The 22,225-nt window shown below is 39.4% G+C and overlaps 1 protein-coding gene across 2 annotated transcripts in view; it reads right to left on the bottom strand.

The window, feature by feature from the left end:
* DSE (dermatan sulfate epimerase) overlaps positions 1-22,225 on the bottom strand; it is a 229,839-nt gene that overhangs the window by 204,977 nt on the left and 2,637 nt on the right. Inside the window, exon 1 of one of the 2 annotated variants that reach the window (XM_053710881.1) lies at positions 6,960-7,081. The exons of the other annotated variant lie outside the window; for it this stretch is intronic. The gene's annotated coding sequence lies outside the window, so the exon portion shown is untranslated. Of the gene's footprint in view, positions 1-6,959; positions 7,082-22,225 lie in introns of those variants that run through there. 2 annotated transcript variants of the gene reach the window in all.

Below are 22,225 nucleotides of genomic sequence, written 5' to 3'. Positions count from 1 at the left end.
GATATAGGTTATGAAAGTAAGAAAGGAATACAATAAACAAAGATAATTGTATTTTGTAAGAGCCAGATAACTGTCTACACATTCCCTCAGGGAGTAAACAAACTTAACATAATAATTTTCTCCATCTGATGTCTTTCACCAATGTTGTACAATTTGTAAATTTGACAGAAAATAAGTGTGTGGGGGAGGGGGTAAAAAAAAAAAAAGTGTCTTAAAAACTATATAAATTAAATATTAAAAAAGGCAAAGATTAGCTTGATGCATTTTATAATTTTTTTTTTATTATTTTTTTTTAAATACAAAAGAAATAACGTTTTAGTCTCCATAAAGTAAAGGACCGTAACAGGTCTCTCTGGGTATAACACCCTGTTTTTACAGTGGTCTATATTTCAGTGTTTAGCATTGCTAAGTTTTGTAGCTTGTGTAAAAAACAAAACCAACACAACAAAAAAACACAAAACAAAAAGTGTGTGTGTGTGTGTGTGTGTGTGTGTGTGTGTGTGTGTGTGTATGTATGTATGTATGTATGTATATATATATATATATATATATCTTTGTAGAAAAGCAGAGAGTTCAGAGCTCATATACATGTGATTTGCTGACATTTGTCACATGATACAGCGAGATGAGGAAAAACAAAATTTATGCTTACCTGATAAATGTATTTCTTTCCGGACATGGTGAGTCCACGACATCATCAATTACTGTTGGGAATATCACTCCTGGCCAGCAGGAGGCGGCAAAGAACACACCACAGCAAGGCTGTTAAAGGGACTTGAAACCCCAAAATTTTCTCTTTCATGATTCAGATAGAGAATATAATTTAAAACAAATTTCAAGTTTACTTCTATTATTTAATTAGCTTCCATCTCTTGTTATACTTTACTGAAAGGTTTATCTAGGCAAGTTCAGGAGCAGCAGAGAACCTAGCTGCTGATTGGTGGATATATAGACTGTCATTGGCTCACCCATGTGTTCAGTTAGAAACCATTAGTGCATTGCTGCTCCTTCAAGAAAGCATACCAAGAGAATGAAACAAAATTAGATAATAGAAGTAAATTAGAAACTGGTTTAAAATTATATTCTCTATCTGAATCACAAAGGGAAATGAAACACAAATTTTTTCTTTCAAGTATCACTTCCCTTCCCACAAACCCCAGTCATTCGACCGAAGGGAAATGGAAAAAAGAATAATAATACAAAAAGGTGCCTGACGTTTAGTCAAAAATAAAATAACTGTCTTATACAACGGGTGGGGTTGTGGACTCACCATATCCAGATATGGGTAAATTTTGTTTTCTTTCCTAAGATATGGTGAGTCCACAACATCATCAATTACTGTTGGGAATCAATACCCAAGCTAGAGGACACAGATGACTAGGGAGGGACAAGACAGGTAGAACTAAACAGAAGGCACCGCCGCTTGAAGAACCCTTCTCCCAAAAGAAGCCTCAGCCGAGGCAAAAATAAAAAAAAAAAAAATGAAAAATTTGGAAAAATTTACTTATGTAGAGAGGACCAAATTGCAGCCTTGCAAATCTGATCCACAGAAGCTTCATTCTTGAAAGCCCAAGAAGGGGAAAACAGCCCTCGAGAAAAAAAAAGTCTTAATTCTCCCAGGAGGCTGCCAACCAGCAATCTCATAAGCAAAAGAATAATACTTCTCAACCAGATAGAAAGGGAAGTAGCAGTAGCCTCCTGACATTAACGTTTCCCAGAAAAACAAACAATGCAGAGGACTGGCAAAAATCCTTTGTCGCCTGTAGGCAGAATTCTAGAGCAAGCACAACATCTAGATTGTGCAACAAACGAAGAACCGCCTTATCAGCTTGAAAGATAAGGTGAGTCATACTGCAAAGCCGAGTTCCGAGACTCTCCGAGCAGAAAAATTAGCAATAAGAAACAAAACCTTCCAAGATAACAATTTAATATCTATGGAAAGCAATGGCTCAAACCGAGTCTGCTGCAAAACTATAAGAACAAGGTTAAGGCTCAAAGGAAGAGCAACAGACTGAAACACAGGCCTGATACTGACCAAGGCCTGACAAAACCTTTACACAACTGGCACGACCGCCAGACGCTTGTGTAACAAAATAGAAAAATGCAGAAATATGACTCTTCAGAGTACTGACTGACAAACCCTTCTCCAGACCTTCCTGGAGAAGAGACAAAATCCTAAGAATCCTGATCCTACTCCTAGAGTAGCCTTCGGACTCACACCATGTCATATGGTAATTCTTTCTAGTAACAGTCTTGCAAGCCTGAATCATGGACCTAATGACGACTCAGAAAAACCACTCAGACCAAACTAAGCGTTCAAACTCCAAGCAGTCAGCTTCAGTGAAATCAGATTTGGGTGAAGGAAGGGACCCTAAATTAGAAAGTCCTTCCTCAGAAGTAATCTCCAAGGCGGGAAAGATGACATCTACACTAGGTCTGCATACCAGATCCTGCTAGGACACACAGGGGCTATTCAAATTACTGATGCTCTCTCTTGTTTGATACGAGCAATGACTCATGGAAGGAAAGCAAAAACGGATGAAATAGGTATGCAAGACTGAAAACCCAAGAAAAAAAAACGCCAGAACATCTATCAGGGCGGTCTTCAGATCACTTGACCTTGAACCGTGCCTTGTAAGCTTGGCGTTCTGCAGAAACGCCCTCAGAAGCCAACTCCTGAATCCCCCATTTGAGGGTTTACATGGAGAACACCTCCAGATGGCGAGCACACTCCCCGGGATGAAATATCAGTCTGTTCAGAAGTCCTATTCCCAGTTGTCCACCCCTGGAAAGTGGATGACAGACAGTAATTGTGAGCTTCCGTCCACTGACAATCCAAGTCACCTTCTCCATGGCTAAGGAACTCAGAGTTCCTCCCTGGTGGTTGATGTAAGCCATTGAGGTGACCTTGTCCGACTATAACCAAGCTAAGGACGACTGCGGCCAAGCCATCAGGGCATTGTAAAATTGCTCTCAACTACAAGATGTTAAAGGGACACTGAACCCACATTTTTTCTCTTTTGTGATTCAGACAGACAGAGCATGCAATTTTAAGCAACTTTCTAATTTACTCCTATTATCAAATTTTATTCATTCTCTTGGTATCTATTTGAAAAGCAAGAATGTAAGTTTAGATGCCGGCAAATTTTTGGTGAACTTGGGTTGTTCTTGCCGATTGGTGGATAAATTCAATCATCAATAAACAAGTACTGTCCAGGGTATGAACCAAAAAAATAGCTTAGATGCCTTCCTTTTCAAATAAAGATAGCAAGAGAAAAGAAATTTAATAGGAGTAAATTAGAAAGTTGCTTAAAATTGCATGCTCTATCTGAATCTGGAATGAAAAAAATTGGGTTCAGTGTCCCTTTAAAAAGAGGAGAGCAAACACTTCTGTGCCTCAAACTAGTTCCAGACTGCTTCCCAGCCCAGCAGGCTGGCGTCCGTGGTGACATCACCCAGGAATGTCTCCAGAAGCACGCACCCTGAGACAGATACTCCTGAAAAACCACCACGGGAGAAAGTCTCTTGTCGCCTGATCTATATCTATCCTCTGAGAGATACAAACCTTCTCCATTTTATGGAAAATAGCAAAAGGAATGAAGTCCATGGTAACCATCAGACCAATTCCCTCCATACACTGAGTCACTGAAAAGCAAAGGAAAATCAACTGCAGCTAGATGCAAATGCCCAACCCTCTAGTTGCAAGATGGCTAGGCTATCTACCGGACCACTAGTGCTTGCTGTTAGCCGTAGACTGCAGAGAGAGGAAAAGGAATAAATCCTTGATTAACTGACCTCTGTTAGAAATCTTCTCCTAGATAGAGAATCTATTAAGGTCCCCAAAACAAATCACCCTTGTAAATGGAACAAGGGAACTCTTTTTCCAGATTCATTTCCCATCCATGGGAAAGTAGATTGGACAAGATCTCTTGAAAGAGAGCTTGTTCCAAGAAAGGATGACACCTGAGCCATATATTGCCCAGGAAGGCACCCTTGCAATACCCCAAGACCTAAGAGTCTTTCTAGGATGATGAAACTCAGAAACTTGAGAATATCCCAAATCATGGGAACAATACATACACATCCTTCAGGTCTATGTTTGTTATGAATAGGCCCTCTTGAACCAAAGTAGAATGGACACTACTTTGAAGGTCAGAACCTGAGAAACTTGAGGTAAATACCTAGATCCCGTTCCCAGACTGGGACTGGAACTATCACTCCCAGAGAGGAAGGACCTGAACCCAGTTCAAGGAATGTCTCTCATCATACCTGGACTGCAGATACTCTAGAAGGAGTTATCTGCCCCTGGGAGGAAATCTTAGATTGGACTAAGTTTGGTTGGGTTCTAAAAGACATGACTGACCCTGCAAAAAGAGGAAAAAAAAAAAAAAATTTCCTTTAGTCTTACTCTCTTGATGTGTGGTAGAAAAATCTTTTTTTACCCGTAAAGTCAGAGGATAATTCTGGCAGACCAAGTCGAAACAAACAAGGTCCCATCCTTGAAAGGAAACGCCAGAAGGGTGGCTATGGAAGAAACATAAAAAATTGAACCTGCAACTGCAGAACTATAAAGCCTAGGCTGTACCACTAAGCCACCGGTAGGTAGGCTTCTCAGCTGACTATAGATTTCAGCCACAATGCCACTGCATGTGACGCCATGAAGGCTTGGGACGCATAAGGAGAAAGCTGTGGCATTGCATGAACAGCAGCATCCTGAGAGACATGAGGTTCAAAAAAAAAAAAAAAAAAATTCCATTAAAATAAAAATATGCAATTAAATATTTTATAAAATCAAGGAGGCAGGTATGTCCACTGTGCCACAGGCAGTGGAACTTTTATAAATCAAGGCAGAGCAGACATATGTTCCTAGAAGCAGAGCTCTAGCTCTGTGAACAAAATGAAACCCTTTAAAACTTAAATAGTGACTTAACTATGAACCATAGAAAGTAGGCGTGAATCCAAAAAATATAGAAACAAAAACCTGTTTTAAGTATGAGAAAAAATGCCCATAGGATATATTAAGTGCTTTTGCACTTTTTCTTTAAGGGCTCCCATTAATATAAGTACTGTTACTTTAAGAATGGTTTAATGATTTGAAAAGCAATAGTCTGTAGGGCTTGACTGACACATAGTTCATCTGAATTGCACACTGATTTAGCATACACTCGGTCACAAAATTAAGGGGCAATAGCCATAAACACAGCTCAATTTCTCAGACAGAGAAGAAGTAGTGACACCTGATCAGAAATCAGCAAGCTGCTGAAAATGGCGCCACTCCGATCTAGTTTCTGAAAAAATGCGGAGTCAAACTGGCGTCTGAAAATACACTCGCACAAATAACACACAGCATGGATTTATGCAATTAATCAAACATAGAAGATACAACCGCTCAAGACTAAGAGCGGAAAGGGGGGGGAGAGAGAGAGAGAGAAAAAAAAAGTGTATAACCGCGGTCAGAGAGCACAGCGCCTAATAACAAAGTACTGCGATGCACTTATGTGAAAAGGACATGAATTATTTCACTCATCCGTACTGATCCCTCTCAGACCCGCATAGCTGAGACACCGCTCTTTTTAGATGTCAACGCTAACGATGCAATATTTGCATCAGTATGAGGCCCCCTAGAAACAGAAAAACCTGGTACCACCAGATCGACTTAACCCTCATAAAGTACACTTAGAAGTACAAACAAAAAAGTCTGCCATATATGCCATTTATATTTAAATAAAAATGAACCCCCTGTGTCACCTCTTTAAGCGCCTGCACTCTGCTATAATAAATATCCCAGCTAGGATATATAATGTCCCAAATAATGCTTGCAGATCCTGAACCGTCACTAGCCTCCATACTTAGAAGACAAAAGGCACTTGCCCGATTCTAGCCGTCCGGCAGGACGACAGCCTACCCGGTGTGAGAGGACGCCACTCCTCACAGAGACCTGTAGAAAAAGAAAGAACAGAGTAAACCTACTCTGGCTTTCTATATTAGAGCAGCACAATGTTAGGAAAAACGCAGCAAGGCTCACCTTACATGTTCCTAACTGCTTGAAAGCCACCACTGCCCTACAGAAGAGGCTAACGTGGAGTACGGCTAGACCCATTCCTTGAAAAGGAGGAAAGAACAGAGTAAAACTACTTTGGCTTTCTATACTAGTTAAAATCTTGCTTGTAGCAAAAGAAATCCAATTTTTCTTCAGACACAAAACTTCACCTCCTCCATGCACCAAGGCAAAGAGAATGACTGGGGTTTGTGGGAAGTGAAGTGATACTTAACAGCTTTGCTGTGGTGCTCTTTGCCTCCTCCTGCTGGCCAGGAGTGATATTCCCAAGAGTAGTTGATTACGTCATGGACTCACCATATCTTTGGAAAGAAATTTGGAATTCATCAAATAAAATTTAAAATTTATGTTACTACGTTGTCTTTTTATTATGCAATTCTACTTTATTGGTATGTCGCTGGTCTTTCTATGGAGATTGATTTCTCAATAGCTATTTTAGGAAGCCTGCAGGGAGAGCCTAATAGAGCGGTCCTGTTGCTAGCGGCGAGACCCGCGCTGCTATTAGCAGAAAATCCCTAGCAGGGTTCGTTGTGGTCGTTAAGGGGTTAATGTTCATAAAATTTAATACAATTATAATAATATTTTTCAATAATTTTATATTTCATGTAGTGTTTTGTTTGTTTTAAAAAAAACAAAATTAATTTCCTCATCGCACATTGGGTTAGATAACATAATAAAGACAGTAACTAAGAAAGATAGATTTGAGTGGGGGGAGAGAGATAGATAAGAAGCTAGAATATCAGTGAAGGAAAGGGAAGCACAGTTTAAAACTCAATTTTACATATGAATCAAAGAGGAGGACATGGGGTAATAAAAGAAAAGAGAGAAAAAATTAAAAAAAAAGCACACACACACACACATTACAATTGATGTAAGTGGTAAAAACAAAATTTATGCTTACCTGATAAATTTATTTATTTCCGGATATGGAGAGCAGTGTTAATTTCTAAAAACTAGACTAAAATACGACTAAAACTGCATTTTAGTCAACAGACTATGACTAAAACTAAATCAAAATTTGCTGTCAAAATTAACTCTTTATGCAAGGTGTTCTAATCAATCCATATCTAAGTACTGCTCTTTTGTAAAGTAAAAAAGCAAGGCTATCTTCTTATATACCACAGCAGTTAAATCTGTATTGCATGTTTAAACCTTAATACCATAAATAAAAACAGGTTAATAAACCTTTACTCCAGGAGTATATAATGAGTTTGGAAGTTCTAGTGCAGTGATAATTCCGTTGCCGAAAATGTTTCCAATCTGTGAACAATCAATTTGTTCTTGCTATAGAAATAAGAATAACCCACGAGTATGGGTTTAAGTTATGTTGTGCCTGTGCTAGCTGCACAAACATTTTGTTGTGTTGAGTTACTTGATACCTGTTTTAATTATTAACAGAGAACTGTTAAAGTTTTTATATTGGGTAATATGTGAAATGGCATTACAGCCAAGACAGTTTACAATTTGTTTTTTTTATATTTTAAAGTTGCACTTCTGTTGGTTTATGAAACTTGGTTTTATTTCATTTTAAGTCTAATAAAGACGTTATATATCACAACGGCTAAATCTGTGTCTGTATTGCATGTTTAAATCTTAATACCATAAATAACAGGTTATTAGACGTTTACTCCTGGAGTATATAATGAGTTTGGAAATTATAGAGAAATGCTTAAATAATGCATTACATTTTAGAAGACTAAAATCTACTGGAGATTTAGTCGACTAAAACAAAAACAATTCACAAGACTAAAATGGCATTTTAGTCAAGACTAAAACTAAATCGAAATTTGCCGTCAAAATAACACTGATGGAGAATCCACGACGTCATTAAATTACTAATGGAAATATCACTCCTGGTCAGCAGGAGGCGGCAAAGAACAACAGCAAAGCTGTTAAAAAGGGACATAATACTCATATGCTAAATTACTTATAACTGATGCAGTATAACTGTAAAAAGCAGACAGGAAAATATCACCTGAGCATCTCTATGTAAAAAAGGAAGATATTTTACCTCACAATCTCTTCAGCTCAGCAGAGTAAGTTCTGTGTAAAACGTTATACTCAGCTGCAGATAAAAAAATAATTAAAAAAAATGAAATGAACTGCAACCAATCAGCATCAACAGTGCTGAGGTCATGAACTCTTTTACTGTGATCTCATGAGATTTGACTTAACTCATGAGATTTCATAGTAAACTTCCTTTAAACTGAATAGGGAAATAACACGAGAGTGCACGAGGCTCAACCCCTTAGCTGTCCCGGGACAGACATACTGATATGCTGATTAGAAGTCCTTTACAATGGGATGTGGCTACTGAGGAACTTTTTGAGGTAAAATATCTCTCTTTTTTACATAGAGATGTTCAGGTGATATTTTCTAGTCAGCTTTTTACAGCTATGCTGCAGCACTTTCAAGTGTTTCAACATTTGGGTATTATGGCCCTTTAAGTGTCACTCCCCTACCCACAATCCCCAGTCATTCGACTGAAGGGAAATGTAAAAAGGAATAAAAAGGTGTAGAGATGCCCGAGATTTAGTAAAAAATATAACGGTTTTAAATTAAGGGTGGGGATGTGGACTCTCCATATCCCGAAAAAAAGAAATCCATCAGGTAAGCATACATTTTGTTTTCTTTCCAAAGATATGGAGAGTCCACAATGTCAACAATTACTAGTGGGAACCAATACCAAAGCTAGAGGAAACAGATGACTAGAGAGGGAAAAAAAAGACAGGCAGACCTAAACAGAAGGCACCACCGCTTTAAGAACCTATCTCCCAAAGGAAGCCTCAGCCAAGGCAAAAGTATCTATTTTGGAAAAATTATGCAGAGAGGACCAAGTTGCAGCCTTGCAAATCTGTTCCACAGAAGCATAATTTTTGAATGACCAAGAAGAGGAGACAGCCCTTGTGGAATGTGCCGTAATTCCCTCAGGAGGCTGCTGACCAGCAGTCTTATAAGAAAAACAAATTATACTTCTCAACCAGAGAGAGAGAGAAAGAAGAAGTCGCAGTAGTTTCCTGACCTTTACGCTTTAAGAGAAACAAACAGGGGAGAGGACTGACGAAAATCCTTAGTCGCCTGTAGATAAAATTTTAGAGCACGCACAACATCTAAGTTGTGCAACAAACATTCCTTATGGGAAGGATTAGAACATAAAAAGGAGGAACAACAATTTCCTGATTAATATTTCTATCAGAAACCACTTTAGGAAGAAAACCCAGCTTAGTATGAAGAACCGCCTTATCAGCATGTAAAGATAAGGCGGATCACACTGCAAAACCGAGAGTTCCGAGACTCTCCAAGCAGAAGAGATAGCACAAAGAAAAAAAAAAAAAAAAAAACTTTCAAGATAACAACTTAAAAAGGGACACACTAGTCAAAATTAAACTTTCATTATTCAGAAAGATCATGTAATTTTAAAACAACTTTCCAATTTACTTCCATTAACAAAATGTGTCTTTTTATATTTAAACTTTTTGAGTCACCAGCTCCTACTGAGCATGTGCAAGAATTCAGAGAATAAACGTGTAGGCATTTGTGATTTTCTGAATGCTGTCACATGGTACGTGTATGCATTTGTGATTGGCTGATGGATGTCACATGGTATAGGGGGAGTGGAAATATACATAACTTAAAATTATCAGAAAAAAAAAAATCTACTACTAATTTGAAGTTCAGACTAAGTGCCATTGCATTTGTTGATTATACAAATCTACTGTGTTGACTGGTCCTTTAATATCTATGGAATGCAATGGCTCAAAAAGGAACTTTAAGAACAAGGTTAAAGCTCCAAGGAAGAGCAACAGACTAAAAACACAGGCCTAATTCTGAGCAAGACCTGACAAAAGGATTGAATATCTGGCACATCCGTCAGACGCTTGAGCAACAAAGAAGATAATGCAGAAATCTGACCCTTCAGAGAAGTGACTGACAATCCCTTTCTCTAGACCTTCCTGGAGAAAAGACAAAATCCTTGGAATCCTGACCTTATGGTAAACTTTTCTAGTAACAGGCTTGCGAGCCTGAATCATGGTCTCAATGACCAACTCAGAAAAACCACGCTTAGACAGAACTAAGCGTTCAATCTCTAAGCAGTCAGCTTTAGAGAAACAAGATTTGGATAAATGAATGAACCCTGAGTTAGAAGGTCCTTCCTCAGAAGTAACCTCCAAGGTGGGAGAGATGACATCTACACAATGTCTGCATACCAGATCCTGCGAGACCACACAGGAGCTATTAGAATTACCGATGCTCTCTCCTTATTGATACGAGCAATGACTTGTGGAAGGAGAGCAAACAGAGGAAGCAGGTATGCCAGACTGAAATCCCAAGGAACTCCCAGAGCATCTATCAGTACGGATCTCTTGATCTTGAACCGTACCTTGGTGTTCTGCCAAGACGTCATCAGAACCAACTCTAGCATCCGCCACTTGAGGGTTAACCTGGAGAACACCTCCGGATGGAGTGCCCACTCCCCGGGATGAAATGTCTGTCTGCTCAGGAAGTCTGCTTCCCTGTTGTCCACAACTGGAATGAGGGTGGCAGAAAGACAGCAATTGTGAGCTTTCACCCAATGAACAATCCGAGCCACCTCCTTCATGGATAAGAAACTCTAAGTTCCTCCCTGGCGGTAGATGTAATCCACTGAGGTGATATTGTCTGACTGGAACCTGATAGACCGGGCTAAGGACAACTGAGGCCAAGCCATCAGAGCATTGTAATTAACTCTCAACTCCAAGATGTTTATGGGGAGAGCAGACTCCTCCCGAGTCCATAGTCCCTGCTCTTATAACGAGTCCCAGACTGCTCCCCAGCCCAGCAGGCTGGCATCCGTGGTCACAATCACCCAGGAAGGTCTACGGAAGCATGTGCCCTGAGACAGATGCTCCTGAGAAAGCCACCACTGAAGAGTCTCCTGTCGACTGATCTAGATCCATCCTCTGAGACAGATACGAATGGTCCCCGTTCTATTGTCTGAGCATGCATAACCGCAGAGCTCTCAAATGGAATGATGTCCAATGAAGCGACCATCAGACCAATCACCTCCATGCATTGAGCCACTGATGGCCGAACAGTGGACAGCAGAGAGAGGCCAGAGGAAAAACCTTTGATTTTCTGACCACTGTCAGAAAAGTTTTCATAGATAGATAATCCATTATGGTCCCTAAGAAAACTACCCTTGTAGCTGGAACAAGGGAACTATTTTCCAAATTCACTTTCCATCCGTGGGGATGTAGAAAAGTCAACAAGATCTCTGTATGAGACATGTTACAAGGTTTCAGCATATTTCTTAAAGTGCTCAGCTATATCCCTTTAAGACTCCTGACTTACCACCTTATTTAAGGCTCCTCCTTCTCTACCTCTTTGCTAGTTAATTTACTTTTGTACCCTGCAGTTCGCAGATGTGGATTCACTTACTTAGCCTCTGACCAAATTGGGATTACAAACTCCTGGCAGTACATTGCTGCTTGCACCTGACCTTATACCTAAAAGCTTTGGTTTTGTTTCTCCTTCACAGTAATCCTCTATTCAGCAGGATTCCAATGTTACTCAGCGTTTCAGCTCACACTGCCTTCAGAATCACGGTAATGTGCATAAAGGAACTCCCAGCTTCTCTTGCTTAAAACTAATGCTGTGAATACTAACCAGAAACAACTGCTTACAACAACATTGTGTGAATTTTACTCTTTGCATATTATGTTACTTTTGTTGCTACCTGGATTATAAAATCGGTGAGCTTGCTGTGTCTCAAACATTTCATTTATATGTTACATTGCTTCTAAGTAACAACTTAGTTTTACTTAGTTTAATTGCAGTGTAAATTTCACATTCTTATGCTTTCAGTTGGGACTTTAACACCCTACCGTATTTCCTGATATAGCTGCACTATTGCTGTGAGAATTAGCTGGGACTAAAAAAAACTCTGTACAGTATACATTCTAATAGACTGTCATTCATTACAAATCTAAACTTCTTCAAATAGAAGCTTGTGAATTGATGCTAAGCTATCTTGTTTAAGATTCCTTATTTTTTCATCTAAGGAATCCACTGATATTGACTATTTATAGTCACCCTCAGTCTATGAGCATAACAGGGCTCTTATTATATCTATAGAGCCTATGGTTTGGTGTGAGACCGAGTAGTAACTGAGTTAATTGGGTACCCGAGTATTCCCATATTGAACCCTACAGTATGAGAGTTTGCTTGTTGAAAAGATGGCGCCTAAACCAATATGTCGTCCAGGAAGGGAGCCATGATTTAGGCAAGGCTATTTGCAACCCATCAGCGAAATGGCACTCACTGGAAGGAACATATAGCCATAGCTGGACTTGAACTCTCGACCTTCAGCTTTGAAAGCAGCAAAACTGAAAGCGTTTGTCTAGAAAGGCGAATCTCAGGAACTTGTGATCCCCGTGGATGGGAACATGAAAATACGCATCCTTCAGGTATATAATCGTCATGAACTGACCCTCTTGGACCAAGGGAAGAATGGTTACGATTTTGAAGGATGGCACCCTGGAAAACTTGTTAAGATACTTTAAGTCAAGAAAAGGATGAATTTGATCTTTTATTATTATTTATTTTTTTTTGGGGGGGGGGGGGGGAAACCACAAACAAATTTGAATAGAATCCTAGGCCCTGTTCCTATACTGGAACTATCACTCCCAGGGAGGAAAGATCCTCTAGGTCTGTTTCTTGTCTTGTGGAAGAAAATACCCTTTTCCACCCGTAATTTCAGCCAGACCAGGACCAAACAAGGTCTCACCATTGTAAGGAAGCGCCAAAAGCTTTAGACTTAGAGAAATCATCAGCTGATCAAGATTTAAGCCACAATGCCCTGCAGTCTTGGACTGTGGAGCCAGGTATTCTAATAACTTGCATGGAAGCATCAGAACTAATGGGATTGGCTAGTTTGAGAGCCTACTCCTGAATTAGGTCTCCTCCAAATAAGCCTCCAGCTTCTTGTCCATGGGATCCTTAGAGGAGCAGCTATCCTCTATAGGGATCGTAGTTCTCTTAGCCAGAATAGAAATGGCTCCTACTACGTTAGGCACCGTGCACCCTGAAATTTTAATGGAGTAAGCGACAGAAAACATCTATTTAAAGACGGGAGATGGGGAGAAATGTATCCTTGGCTTCTCCCATTCCTGTGAATAATCTCAATAGCACGGTCTAGAAACACTTCCACGGAGGAAGGAACATCATAGTATTTATTAAATTTACTAGACTTCCTAGGGTTTTCAATGACAGGAATATCTGAGTCATCCAAAGTAGCCAAAACCTCCTTTAACAATACAGAAGGAGAACAAGCTTAAATCTGAAGGTCACTTCTTCAGCATCAGATGAAGGAATTATACTGTCCAATCTGAGATTTCACCCTCAGAGGCTACCAACGTATACCCCTCATCAGACTTATGAGGAAGGGCAACCTGTGTAACAGGAGATGGAACAGAAACCTTACTATCTGATTCTCTAATTTTCCTCTTGCGTTTTCTCTAACATAGGAAAAGCAGATAATGCCGCAGAAGATACCTTCTGCAACAATTTCTGCAGGCAAATAAACTCCAGGACACTATATGTGTGAAGATATTGAGGAGAAAGCTGTAGCAATGCCTAAACAGCATCATGAAGAGACATGAGGCTAACAAAACATTTTTTCTTTAAATTTCAAAGTCCTTTCCAAATAGAAGGAAAAAAAATTGCATTAACACAATTATGCTTTAAGGCATAACAGACACTTGTCCATAGGAGCAGAACTCTATTTCCATGAACAGAAAAAAAAACGCAAAAAGTAAAATACTTTAAAAAGAGTGCGCTGTCACTTTAAATGTATACAGACTTGCCTTAGGACATGATAAACATATTTATAGGAACAGACCCCTGTTCCAAGCTATACTAAACATGAGGAACAGAATTGCCAATGAAAAAATTACCCCAATTTACTTAACATATATAAAAGTATTTTTGGGACGTTTAATTAACATGTACTATCACTTTAAATAACCAGAATTGTGGGTAGGGGAGTGACACTTAACAGCTTTGCTGTTGTGCTCTTTGCCTCCCCCTGCTGGCCAGGAGTGATATACCCACTAGTAATGGATGATGTTGTGGACTCTCCATATATTAGGAAAGAAAACAAATCACCAGCTATTTTAGAAAGAGGTAGAAACCACAATTCCCACAGTAGATTAGTTAAATTAATGCAAGAGAAAAAAAAAAAAAAAAGATAGAAGATCTAGAGAATAAATTCAGGAGAAACAACTTAGACGTTTTGGTTTACCCAAGAGCCCTAATCAGGGGGCGTATTATGGCCTAGGCCAACAAGGCCGGTGCCTAGGGCAGCAGATTTCGGAGGGGCAGCACATCTGCCCTATCCTATCTCTAAAAGCCAGCACACAGTACAGTGAGCAATAAAGTGCAGGTTTTGAAGGACACTTCACATGTAGTGCTCCTATAAACTGTTGTTTCATTTAGAGCTGCCGGCATTTTTGCAGTGGAAGCATTCTTGGTGAGAAACTTGCCCGGGGATATGCTTACAAGGTGAGGCTAGAGGAGAAGACCTTATGCCGATATGCCGCCTTGTCAGCTGTGGTGGGTCTGCGAGCGCAGCGCTTATTGCAGGTCTTAGTAACTAACAGACTGGATGCCTCTGTGCACAGCTTAGATCACCTTGTGATGTCTAATCATAAACTTTAAGTGCTAATGTATGTTAGCTACTAATAGCTAGCTTTCTCTGCAATCATTAACCCATGAGTAAATAGACACTTAAAAACTTTCATTACTTGAATGATGGTAATTACTGTATGTTGTTGCATGTGAAGGGCAGTGATTGTTTCAAAGTGTATTCTTCTTTCCCTCCCTTCTCCCTCAACTCACTCCCTCCCTTCTTTCGCTCTACTCCTTTCATTCCTTTCTTTCCCTCCCCACTTTTCTCTTCTCTCTCTCCCTTCTTTCCTTCCCTTTTCTCTCTTCCTATTCTTCGTTTCTCTCCCTTCTCTCAGGGAGAAAAATGGTATGAGATGCATGCCATTCAACCACCTGTATGCAAGTGCTAGGCCATTTTATTTTGAATTGTTATGAAAAGAATAAAAAAATTTTTTTTTTTACACACTGACCCAAAAAAATTGAGAAAAAAAGGCCTAAAACCTTTGGGGGGGGGGGGGCAGCAGAATTTTTAGTGCCTAGGGCAGCACAAAACCTAAATACGCCACTGTCAGCTGGGCATAATCCAAGTGTGGTGCGCAGTGGCATTTAGCGGCCTTCTAATTATCAAAAAGCAATGCCAAAGCCGTATATGTCTGCCATTTCTGAACAAAGGGGATCCGAGAGAAGCATTTACAAACATTTGTGCCATAAATTGCACAAGCTGTTTGTAAATAATTTCAGTAAGAAACCTAAAGTTACTGAAAAAGTGAACTTTTTTTTTTTTTTTTTTTTCTTTTTTTATATTTGATTGCATTTGGCGGTGAAATGGTGGCATGAAATATACCAAAATGGACCTAGATCAATATTTTGGGTTGTCTACTAAAAAAAAAAAAAATTATAAGTATGTGAAGGGTTATTCAGGGATTCCTGACAGATAGTGTTATAATGTAACCATCGCTAATTTTGAAAAAAAAAAAAAATTGTTTGGAAATAGCAAAGTGCTACTTGTACTTATTTCCCTATAACTTGCAAAAAAAGCAAAGAACATGTAAGCATTGAGTATTTTTAAAAACTCAGGATAAAAAATTAGAAACTATTTAGCATGGTTATTTTTTGGTGGTTGTAGATTTGTAACAGATTTTGGAGGTCAAAGTTAGAAAAGGTGTGTTTTTTTCCATTTTTTTTTCATCATATTTTACAAAGTTTTTTATAGTACATTATAAGATATGATGAAAATAATGGTATCTCTGGTCACTAAGGGGTTAACCAAATTTAATAATAGAAGTAAATTGGAACCTTTTTAAAAAAACATTATGCTCTGTCTGAATCACAAAATATATATTTTTTTTGGGTTTCATATCCCTTTAAGTAGCATTTATAGAAGAAAACGTTACTACTGCATAATGTCACCCGGCTGTCAAATTTTTCAGTTAAGAAAAATGCCCCTATAAGTTGCAGGCTCGCTCATTTCAGCCTTCAACTGATATTTATGGAGCAGCGATTTTACCTGCTTCCAGGTATCCAAGGTGATTGAGAGCAGAATCATGTCTCAATCCTCTGGCACTGAACGGGTTAAAAAGAGACAGAGCAATATTTAAAATGAGCAGCAATGCATTTTAGAGGAATATGAATAAATCTCATGATTCAGACAGCGTGCAATTAAACAAATACTTTGCAGTTTATTTCCATTATCAAACTGTGCAGTCTTTTTTTATGTGCACAATTTCTGCGGTGCCACCTGCTATTGAACATGTGGAAGAGTTCACAGAATATGCAAGTGGGGACTTTTGAAGAATCATATCATAATATATGTATGTGTGTCTACTTCCTACCCAGAACCGAACACACCTAAACAAATCTCAAGATAAAATTTGCCTTTCAAAATTTATTTGAGGGACCTTGCAGTGCTAAACATAACGTCCACAGCAAAGTGCTTTAGAACATTTGGCCCTCAGTGAGAACAGGGAATTTGTTTTACAGAATTAGATTTTTACACTCTAACAAACATAAAAGAGAATTTCAAAGGCATTTTTGCATTATACTTGTATTTGCAAAAATGCTTCTGAGAAAACTTATGAACAGCAGAACTAGAGGAAAATGTGAGTGTCAGATGGTCTGTCAACATTTACTCAGAGGTCCACGTGCACCAGAAAGGTTATTACAAAGTCATTTGGTAACTTTTCTCAGAAGCATAATTGCTAATGCAAGCTTTCTGCAAACATACTTCTAAATTCAAAAAGTGCACAAAGAAAATGCTTAAAAAAATGACAGGAAACCCCAACATGTTCTTTCATGACTTGGATAGAACATACAATGTTAAAGAGCTTTCCAATTCCCTAATTTAACTAAATTTGCTTCATTCTCTTTTTATCCTTTGCTGAAGGAACAGCACTGTACTACTGGTAGACAGCTGATCACATCTAGTTAGCCAATCACATGAGACAAATGTGTGCAGGCACCAATCAGCAGCTAGCTCCCACTAGTGTAGGATGTGTATTTTTCAAAAAGGGATACCAAGAGAACGAAGCAAATTTTAGAATAGAAGTGAATTTAAAAGTATTTTAACCCCTTAGTGACCAGAGCACTTTTCCATTTTCTGTCCGTTTGGGACCAAGGCTATTTTTACATTTCTGCAGTGTTTGTGTTTAGCTGAAATTTTCCTCTTACTCATTTACTGTACCCACACATATTATATACCGTTTTTCTCGCCATTAAATGGACTTTCTAAAAATACCATTATTTTCATCATATCTTATCATTTACTATAAAAAAAATTATAAAATATGAGGAAAAATGGAAAAAAACACACTTTTTCTAACTTTGAACCCCAAAATCTGTTACATATCTACAACCACCAAAAAACACCCATGCTAAATAGTTTCTAAATTTTGTCCTGAGTTTAGAAATACCCAATGTTTACATGTTCTTTGCTTTTTTTGTAACTTATAGGGCCATAAATACAAGTAGCACTTTGCTATTTTCAAAACATATTTTTTTCAAAATTAGCGCTAGTTACATTGGGACACTGATATCTTTCAGGAATCCCTGAATATCCATTGACATATATATATTTTTTTTTAGAAGACATCCCAAAGTATTGATCTAGGCCCATTTTGGTATATTTCATGCCACCATTTCACCGCCAAATGCGATCAAATACAAAAAATTGTTCACTTTTTCACAAATTTTTTCACAAACTTTCAGTTTCTCACTGAAATTATTTACAAACTGCTTGTGCAATTATGGCATAAATGGTTGTAAATTCTTCTCTGGGATCCCCTTTGTTCAGAAATAGCAGACATGTATGGCTTTGGCATTGCTTTTTGGTAATTAGAAGGCCGCTAAATGCCACTGCGCACCACACGTGTATTATGCCCAGCAGTGAAGGGGTTAATTAGGGAGCATGTAAGGAGCTTTTTGGGGTATTTTTAGCTTTAGTGTAGTGTAGTAGACAACCCCAAGTATTGATCTAGGCCCATTTTGGTATATTTCATGCCACCATTTCACCGCCAAATGCGATCAAATTAAAAAAAACATTACATTTTTCACAATTTTAGGTTTGTCACTGAAATCATTTACAAACAGCTTGTGCAATTATGGCACAAATGGTTGTAAATGCTTCTCTGGGATCCCCTTTGTTCAGAAATAGCAGACATATATGACTTTGGCGTTGCTTTTTGGTAATTAGAATGCTGCTAAATGGCGCTGCGCATCACACGTGTATTATGGCTAGCAGTGAAGGGGTTAATTAGGTAGCTTGTAGGGAGCTTGCAGGGTTAATTTTAGCTTTAGTGTAGAGATCAGCCTCCCACCTGAAACATCAGACCCCCTGATCCCTCCCAAACATCTCTCTTCCCTCCCCTACCCCACAAATGTCCCCGCCATCTTAAGTACTGGCAGAAACTCTGCCAGTACTAAAATAAAAGGAAAATTTGTGCATTTTTGGGCATTTTGTTTTAGCATATTTACATATGCTTCTGTGTAGGATCCCCCTTAGCCCCCAACCTCACTGATCCCCCACCCAACAGCTCTCTAACCCTCCCCCTCTGACTTAATGTGCGCCATCTTGGGTACTGGCAGCTGTCTGCCAGTACCCATTTTAGTGAAAATATGTGTTTTTATTTAAAAAATTTCCTTTTTCTGTAGTGTAGCTTCCCCCCCCCCCCCCCAATACCAACCCCCCACCCCTTCCAGATCGCTTAAATGCTTTATTTTTAAAATGTTTATTTCATTTTTTTAATACACTTACTCTTTACTTTTTTTCTGTAGTGTAGCGGTTCCCACCCGCTCCCGCCCCGTGCACGCGCCCGCCCGCCACCCACCGTGCACGCGCGCGCGCCCGTGCGCGCCCCCGAAGGCTCCGTCCCCGATCCCGCCCCCCTCCACCTTCCAGATCACACCGATGGCCGCCCACCCGCCTCCCAAGTCGGCTCCCACCCACCAACGATACCGGCCATCGATGTCCGGTGCAGAGAGGGCCACAGAGTGGCTCTCTCTGCATCGGATGGCCAGAAAGTGTTATTGCAGGATGCCTCGATGTCGAGGCATCACTGCAATAACCGGAAAGCAGCTGGAAGCGAGCAGGATCGCTTCCAGCTGCTTTCCAGACTGAGGACGTGCAGGGTACGTCCTCAGGCGTTAACTGCCTTTTTTTAGAGGACGTACCCTGCACGTCCTCGGTCATTAAGGGGTTAAAATGACATGCTCGAGTCTGAATCCTGCAAGTTTAATTTTAACTTTCCTATCCCTTTAAAGTGTATGATGTGCATGACAAGGCATCCTCGTCACGCTCATTGTGGCCTGTGTGAACATGACAAGGCATCCTCGTCATGCAGGGGGAAGCGCTGATGAGAATTTGTTTTTAGTGTATATATATATATATATATATATATATATATATATATATATATATATATATATATCTCAAGGACGTGCAGTCATAGGAGGCAGGGTAGGCAGAGCCTACCCTGCCATATGGGCCCCAAAGTTTATTTAAATGTATAATATAAATAAAATTAAAAACTTGTGTTAAAAAAAAAAAATGTACTTTTTAATTTCTCCCCCATGTTACGCTATGGAGATGCAGAGCAGATATACTCCATAGCGCAACATGGGTGCATATTATGAACATTAGCGACACCTGCTGGCATAACACAACTATTCACTTTTTTTCCCCAAGTTACGCTATGGAGAGGCACTGTACTTTTGTACCTCTCCATTGCGTAACATCATGGCATTTTTCAAATAACCGGCGAAGGATCAAAACACCACCCACTGGCTGTCACAGGCTGACTGATTGTCAGCCAGGAAAATATTGGCCAATCGGAGGCATGACTCGTAATGCCTCTTAGAGAGGGAGCCAATCAGACGGTCATGTTCTCCTGTGATTGACAACACCAGGAGAACGTGACCGTTATTGATTGGCTCCCTGCGCATGCGCAAGAAAGAATCCAGAGCGCAGCGCAGAAATACTGGAGACTTGTAGGCTGGCGGCAAAGTCTGTGAAGGAAGGGCTGTGTGTTGCCACCTGATCAGCTCATCCCTTCTGGTTCACTTGGACGCGGACGGAGCACCGGAGCCTGGCCATATACTTAATTTGTTACGAGTAAGTCACAACAGAAAGGGTCTATGCTAATGCTTTCATTTTTAAAGCGGGAGAGCGCATCTAGGCAGAAGCAGGGGAGTTAGTACTATTTGTCCACATTATTTTTATTATAATATACCTTGATCATGAATCAAGGTATATTATAATAAAAAATAATGTGCACAAATAGTAGTTATGTAATGATGCAGCAGCAGGGGAGTTAATGAAATACATAGTTATACTACTATTTGTCCACATTATTTTTATTATAATATACCTTGATCATGAATCAAGGTATATTATAATAAAAAATAATGTGCACAAATAGTAGTTATGTAATGATGCAGCAGCAGGGGAGTTAATGAAATACATAGTTATACTACTATTTGTCCACATTATTTTTATTATAATATACCTTGAACCTCTCTGTCTCTCCCTCCCCCTCTGTCTCTCTCTCCCCTGTCTCTCTATTTCTCTCCCTCTCCCCCTCTCTCTCTCCCTGTCTCTCCCACCCCCTCTGTCTCTCTCCTTACGTGTCTCATTCTCCCCCATGGTCTCTTTCTCTGTCTCTCTCTCCTCTGTCTCTATTTGTGTCTCTCTCTCCCCTCTGTCTCTATTTGTGTCTCTCTCTCCCACCCCCTCTGTCCAATTTACATCTAATATCTAATTTCCTTAATTCTCTTGATATCCTTTGTTGAAAATCATATCTAAATATGCTCAATAGCTGCTGATTGGTGGCTGCACAATCGATACCTCATGTGATTGGCTCACCCATGTACATTGCTATTTCTTCAACAAAGGATATCTAAAGAATGAAGACATATCCTAGCCAGTGCCTCACCTGTCTCCGACCTCACTGCACGTCACTGATATATATATATATATATCTCTCTCTATATCTATCTCTGGACTACTACACAAAGAAAAGATGTCCAGGCACTCCAACTTGTAAAATATCCAAAAGTTTATTAGTAGAAAACTTTAAAAACAGGTGGTAAGTATCTACAGCATAAGACACTTGACTAACAGATTATATACAAAAAGCTGCAGAGAAAGTCAGCTGGGTTCCCATGCGGCAGACATGTTTCATGCCTGAATGCACTTGTTCACTGCTCATGGGAATCCCAGCTTATATAGACACTCCCCTTAAAGGTGTATGTTTATACATTTAATTGGAGACTTCACTCTGTAGCTACAAAAAGAGCACAATATGTGGTAGAGATACAATAGTCACTATATCAAGCAAAATTAGCCCATATATATCTAAGAATACTAATGGGTTTCTATTTGCATGGATTCATATATAACCAAATAATACCATGGTGTATTCAAAGATTAGACCCTATAAGTTAGTTCAACAATACCATTATTACACAAACTCATTTACTTAGTTAATAGTTATTAATTCCAGCCATATAGGGGTATTGCTAATGCTCATAAAGTACAATATGAAGAATAGGGGGAAACTATACACAAAGGTCAATATCTCATCTAAAATTTACAAGTTGGAGTGCCTGGACATCTTTTCTGTGCATCTATCAATTTCTGACGCTGTGGACGACGGCATAGTCTGTGTGCATTCCAAAGACCGACCCACGCTCCTGTGTGCCGACAACCAGCTGACTAGGGTAAGGCAGAGCGCGACACTACATTCAGTGTATGGGTATGTATGTATGCTGAGCAATCAATAAAAGTAAAAAAGGCGCTCTGCTAGACTTAATATTTCCGATATAAAAATATATATAATCTTAGAGTCAGACAGTTGTTGAACAGTTTGAGTGTGTGCTGTTGAAATTGATTTATTATGGACAAGGCTTCTTGCTGTGTGATAATGAAGTAAGAAATTCCTGCTAACCAGCTTGAACCCCAATCTTATGAGGTAAGGTTTTCGCTCTGTCTGGGTAAAGAAGATTATGTCTTTTGATCCCTGCGTGATG

This window comes from Bombina bombina, chromosome 4, assembly GCF_027579735.1.
Source record: "Bombina bombina isolate aBomBom1 chromosome 4, aBomBom1.pri, whole genome shotgun sequence".
In the NCBI taxonomy this organism is placed as follows: domain Eukaryota; kingdom Metazoa; phylum Chordata; class Amphibia; order Anura; family Bombinatoridae; genus Bombina; species Bombina bombina.
Note: the sequence above shows the minus strand (reverse complement) of the source record. Positions and strands in the feature narration are given on the sequence as shown.